Here is a 6,817-nt window from a genome sequence, read left to right as displayed (position 1 = left end):
GAGGTGGGATTTGTGAGCACAGCCCCAAGGCCAGTTGGGAAAACCTCACAGGATTCAACTAGTTCACCTGCAGGCAGAGGGTGGTGGGTACGGAGTGACAGGCTGTGAGGGAAAGACTTGAACTCCTTTGTGTTTCCTTGCGAGAGAAGATGGATCCCAAAGCCTTTGTTGGCGGGTGGCTTTGCAACCATCCTGCCCAAGGTGATGACATGTGGTTACCATTTGAGCCTTGAGGAATGCATTCTTCCCAAGAATCCTACAGCGACTGCGTCCCCATTTCACAGATGGAAAACTTCGGCCCTAAAAGTATGGTTGGTTTCTTTGTGGGTTTTTTTTTTTTAATTTTAATTTTAACTTTTTAATTATTTAGTTGTTTTTATTGTTTTCTGAGATGGGCTTTCTCTGTTGTAGAGCAAGCTGATCTCAGACTCAGAGAACAGAGTCACCTACTGTGGGGGATGGAGGTCTATGTTCTTATTATGTGCTGCGTCAGAGAGCATCTGCTGCCTCAGTTACCCTGGCGCTCTGGTGGGCATGGGATGCCTGTGGCCCACCTCAAGGCCTGGCTGGGTAGCCAATCAGAGCAGCCAATGCTTATAGAAGGCCTGCGCTATAAAACTCTGCCTCCCAAGTGCTGGGATTAAATCTATGGGCCAATATACCCTGCTTCCAGTCAGTCTTTTTTTTTTTTTTTTTTTTTAAGATTTATTTACTTATTATATGTAAGTACACTGTAGCTGTCTTCAGACATTCCAGAAGAGGGCGTCAGATCTTGTTACGGGTGGTTGTGAGCCACCATGTGGTTACTGGGATTTGAACTCCGGACCTTCGGAAGAGTAGTCGGGTGCTCTTACCCACTGAGCCATCTCACCAGCTCCCGCTTCCAGTCAGTCTTAAATCTGATCCATCCACTTGGCTCTCTAATGGCCAAGAGTCTGTCCCCGCTTCTCTAGAGGAGCTTGGCGGGGCACCAGCGATACCTTGAAGACAGAGGCAGGGTGCTCAGTCTCCAGCAGACCTCTTCCTGCTCCCTCTTTCTGCTTCTTTTTCCTTCTCTCTCGCTCTTCCTTTCTGAACCTTCTAGTGACAGTGTCCCAACTGTGCAGGACTGTCATAAAGGAGGGGTCCCAAAGGAGCCATCTCTATGGCTCTGAAACATCTGAGAAACAGTCAGGGATACATACGGTCTGAGCTGAGAGAACTGGGTGCAGAAGTAACTGGGGTGGGTGCCCAGGGTGTCCTTTGGGCGAGGCCATGGCAGTGGTAACTAATGCTGTGGTTCTATGCTCAACCCTCCACATCCTGCATCCTTCTCGTGGCTACAAAAAGGGCTGGTTGTAGCTCTCCCCACTGTGTATGTGAGGAAACTGGACACAGAGAGGCCAGGCTGCACCCAGGATGCAGAGCAGGGGTGGAGCTGGATCTAAGGACGTGTAGCTCCCAGGCTTGTGCCTACCACTTGCCTTCTGCCTCCTCCATTCAAGTCACCCTGGCAGATCAGAGCCAGCATCTTAAGCCTTCTCACCCTCCTGGCCTTCCATACGCATATCTGATTGGCTACCCAGCCAGGCCTTGAGGCGGGCCACGGGCATCCCATGCCCACCAGAGCGCTGGGGTAACTGAGGCAGCAGATGCTCTGTGACACAGCGCTAATAAGAACATAGATCCCCCCATCCCCCACAGTAGGTGACGTTCAGACCCCACTGCGCCATAACTGCTCCCAGAGCTTCTGAGTCCACTCTTCCTCCTGGACCCTTCAAGGTCTCAGGTACCCTTCTTCCTACCAGTGCCCCCTCCTTTATCCCTGTCCCACACACTCTCCACAGTAGCAAACTCCTTTCTCCTCTTCTTCCTCGTCCTCCCCCTCCTTCGTTTATATCTTTGGACAATCTAAGACTCATAACATATTAATGGCAGCCTAGATCCTAAGCTCTGAAATCCAGCTGCCTAAGCTACCACCTGCAGCCCCCACAATGGAAAGTAGGCCCTATGGCAGCTTGGGCCATTTTCCATAGATAAGCAAGCACCCAGGCTTTCCATACACAGGAGCGTACCTGTCACCAAGCCTTCCAGACAGACGACGGAACCCAGGCCACTCACGGAGCCTCAGTTTCCCCACGTGAAAATAATGTTTGCTGGGGACCTGCTTTGTGGATCCAGTAAAGAACTTGATAGATACTAACGTATGCAGGCCTTTTAATAACCCCCAAAGAACGGAATTGTCAGTAGTTACTGTTACACAGGAAGCTATCACAGCAGAGAGGGCAAGGCACACAACTGCTAAGTGGGAAAGCTTGGACCCAAATTCTGGGGATTGCTTTCAAACACCTGATTCTGACATCGAACCATCCCCATCCAGTGCCCAATAAATGATTATGGTCATGCACATGTCTAGTACGTCATTGGTGTTTCATAAATGCTCACAGATAAGACAGAACTGGGAAACCGAAAGCAGCATTTATCGAGCACCTTCTATATACTAGGATGGGTTCAGTTGAGGGTGGAGGTAGAGGGCACTAGGGCCTGGGCTCTGCTTCCTGTCCTCATTGAGAAGAGGTGACAATCAGTTTCATTTCCTGCCAAGACAGAGGCCCTTCCCTGCCAGCCTCCACCATCAGCCTCCTCTGCCTCCTGGTCTTGTGGCAGGGCTCCCTGTGCTTCAGGGTTTTTCTGAGGTATGCCTTTTGTCACCACAGATAAAGGTGATCTGTGAAACAGAAATTCTTCTGGCCTTACAGCCTCTATCTAATTCAGTGGTTCTTACCATGTCAGTCATGACACCTTTGGGTGAGTTCAATGACCCTTTCACAGGGGTCCCATATCAGCTACCCTGCCCATCAGATATTTACAGTATGATTCATAACAGTAGCAAAAATACAGTTATGAAGGCGTAATGAAATAATTATATGGTTGGGGGGGGTCACCACAACACGAGGAACTGTATTAAAGGGCCACAGCATTAGGAAGGTTGAGAGCCACTGCTGTAGCTGCTGTTCCTCGGGCCTGACTGCAGGCTGTGACATCATCAGCCTTCCTGACTCCAAAGTGACAAAAGGAAGTCAGATACCTACCAGCAGGGACAGAGTTTTAGCAAGGCCACCCCTTCCCTCTGCTGCTGCAGATATTGGAGGGTGTACCAGAAGTTTCAGCAGGGGTATCTCCTCACCCCTTTGCTGACCTGAACCCAGAGAGAGACAGGAGACTTGGAGGTCCCCAGCCCCAACAGCCACAGGTTTTGTACTCCTGAGATAACTCATTTCCCTTCTCTGCCCTCAGTTTTCTCCTCTGTGTAATGGGCCAATGAGGCTGTCTCAGGGGCACAGTAGGTGAGTGTGGCACCCTCTCCCTTTTTTGCCGGGGCTCTGGATTGCTCAAGGTGTGCTCAGCTTGGGCTGGGGGAGGCTACTGGGGACTCAGTGGGTTGAGCTAAAAGTTAGGGACTTAGGGGCTGGAGAGGAGGAAGCGTTAGGCTGGCCTTAACCACCACCGGGCATTTCCTAGGAGACAGAGTGGGGTGGCCATTCCAGGTGAGGACCCCAGCGGGAACCAACACTTAGGAGATGAAAGTGGAAGGCAGAAAGGCCCAGCGTTATTTCCACAGCATGAGATGGGCACCAAGAATGCCGTCCCTAGACAGCCGGTTGGGATTTTACCCTACAGTGATGGGAGCCCTAGAGTGTTTAGAGAGGAACTGGCATGGCCTGACTAAAGTAATAAAAAAGCTGTGAGGTGCTGGTGTGACCAGGGAGGTGTGCGTCTGCAGGGGGAGTGACCTCATGAGGTGGGGGCAGAGTGCCACGGAACTGTTAAACCTGAGCTCTAAAAGCCCTGCCTTGCAGTATAGGGGCTCAAATGCATTCTGGGAAGGTTTGGGGTGTATGTGTGTGAGGTGGGGCTTTGATCACTTACAAAGCAAGGAAAGGCTGCCAGACAGGGTAGGGATGGGAAGTGAGGTCCCTCAACTGGAATATTCAGTGTATAGATGAGGTGCATTTGGGCCCAAAGGGCAGACAGGGGACTCAGTGTTTATCCAGTGAGCCCTCTGCTTGATCTCCAGGGCAAGGCAGAGCTCTGGGCAGGAGGGGGTTGGGGGCTGGGCAGGTCCAGATTGGAGTTTTTATCACTGGGTGGGATTCAAGGTCTGTGGAGGAAGTGGCCACCCCCTTCCGGCCAGGCATTTTTTTTTTTCTTGCACTGGTGCTGGCCACGTTGGCTTTTTCCCCGAGGCTCCGTTTCCACACACCACCCCTCCTGGCTGGCCAGGCGTGGGCATGACTCCACCACACAACCTCAGCAGGGGCAGCCAGGCCCTAGGCTTCCTGTCCCTCTCCGAGCAGGCCTATTGGAGGAAAACAGCACTCAAGCCTTCTTCAAAACAGGAAACTGCTCTCCCTGCTTCCTGGAGGACAGGAACTGTCCCCATGGCAACTGTGGGACAAAGAGGCCACGTTAACCCTTCCCAGGGCAGGCCTGGCTTGGAGCTACTTCTTACTCATGTCACTGGGTATAGCACAAACAGGTGCCCGGGAGCCAGCCACAGCAACCCTTCTCCAGACTCACGGCCATTCTGAGGGCAAGGCAGAACTGGGAGTCTATACCCATCGGACAAGACTAACACAAGCTAAGGCCAGGGCACACAATGACCACAGGCCACAGGGGACAGCTATGAAGCCTGACATGGCACATGGGGCTACTTATTTTGAGTGTTGGCCCATTGCTTGCTGTGTACCTGGAGGAAGTGGCCTAGGCTTCTCAGAACTCAGTTTATCTTCCTATGAAAGAGTGGCCACCTCAAGGGGCTGCTGGGAGCACAAACAGAGGCCACACATATCAGGTATCATTCACAGATGTTGGTCCTAACTCCTTCTGCTTCTCCTTCCTCTCACTGTGGTGAACACTGTGCTTGAGGGAGGCCCAGGGAGGGAGTCCGCACCCAGGACAGCTGAGAGATGTCCGAGGATCTGACATCTAAGGCTCAGTGCCGAGGGCTGGGATATGACAAGGCCTTACCAGTTGCTGCTGAAGGAAACCCACAGAGAGCACACCAGGAGAGGGGACAGTGAGGACATGGGACCATGTGGGGAAGGGCCTGCATGCTCTAAGGGACAACAAGGTGCAAGGAGAAGGGGGGAAGGGAAGGAGATGAGCGAGGGTTTTGGCTTTTCCTCTGGGAGCTATGGAAAGACCCAGGGCTGAAGCTTCAAAAATATGGATTCTAACTTGCTTTAGGACTGGGTGGTGTGGCTAAGGGGCAGAGCACTTGACATATTTAGCCTGTGCAAGTGAGTAGGGTTCAATCCCCAACAAGTGGGAAGAAGGGAGAGAGGGTGAGTAGAGAGAGGGAAGAAATGATAGAGATGGAGAATCCAGAAGCAGAGGAGAGGGAAGGAGGAAGGATGGGAGGAAAAGAGGAGGAAGGAAGGGGAGAAGAGAGGAAGGAGGGAGGAAAGGAAGAAAAGAGGAAGGAAGGAAGGAAGGAAGGAAGGAAGGAAAGAAGGAAGGAAAAGGCAGGCAGAAAGGCAGGCAGGCAAGCTTGCTCTCTGATTCCAGGTACTGGTAAATTCAGCTCAGAGTCATAGACTAGGGACTTTGAAAGTGACTTTTTCTGGAACTTTGCCCAGACTTTGAACCCTACAGAAATGTAAGACAAACCACATGTTGGGGGAGTCAGTGGAGACCATGACCCTAACATGGCACTACTCGGGAGCCCAGCCTTTTCCCTGCCTGGAGCCCAGCCTTTTCCCTGCCTGGTCCAGCCTACCAGAACCCACTGTTTTTCAAAGTCTAGGCACCACAGGAAGGACATCATGAGAATGGCTCCGGGCACTGAAGTCTCACAAAGCGGCAGCTCAATGGTTGCCTCGGGATTAATGCCGCTGACCACCAGACCCTAAGGCTCTGCACCCTAACCCAGCATGTCTCCCTCCTATCCAGCGTCCTCTGGGCTCTAGCTGTGCCACCCTCCTCTCCTCCCAATCCTGCTGGGCTCCTTCATCCCCAGGACCTTTGTAGCTGTTGTTCCCACCCAGGGAGAAAGGCTTTCCTAAAATTTCATACGGTTAGGATGGCTCCCTTTACCTGCCAGGTGTCCAATGTCACCACCTCGCTGATGCTTCCCTGACACCAATCCACCTCTGTCCTGTCTATCACCTCACGTCTCCTCCTTCCTTGTTCCCTCGTTTGAAAGCACCGTGTCCCTTGACTCACCTGTGGACGGTAGCTCCCTTCTGCTCACGAGCTTGGATTCCAAGATCTTTCACGGAGAATGATAAAGTTCATAATATTAAATGGTTCTTCTTACTCTTATGCACCTGTAATAAAGGTAAATCTACAAATTAGATACACATAGAGTAGTGATCACAACTAATTATATTTAACAGACCAATTATGATGATGAGCCACAATAACTTTCTTTCTTTCTTTCTTTCTTTCTTTCTTTCTTTCTTTCTTTCTTTCTTTCTTTCTTTCTTTCTTTCTTTCTTTCTTTCTTTCTTTCTTTCTTTCTTTCTTTCTTTCTTCTTTCTTTCTTTCTTTCTTTCTTTCTTTCTTTCTTTCTTTCTTTCTTTCTTTAACATAGGAACTATTCACGTCTGGAATTTTCCACTTTACAGTTTCGAACTGTGGTTGAGTCAGGGCAACTAAAGCTATGAGAATGAGAGTCTGGATAGAGAGAGAGCAAGACCAGGCTATGGCCGGCTTCCTCAGCACAATGCCGATCCTAGCAGAGAGGGGACTGAGGCTTCCTTGCTGCTTTCTCTACAGTCCAAGGCCAGCACCTAGCATGCAGAAGTGTCTGTGGCATCTGGCAAAGCTGGAA

Source organism: Mus pahari, chromosome 2, assembly GCF_900095145.1.
Source record: "Mus pahari chromosome 2, PAHARI_EIJ_v1.1, whole genome shotgun sequence".
Lineage (NCBI taxonomy): Eukaryota > Metazoa > Chordata > Mammalia > Rodentia > Muridae > Mus > Mus pahari.
The sequence above is the reverse complement of the archived record's forward strand: the minus strand, read 5'-3'. Positions refer to the sequence as shown.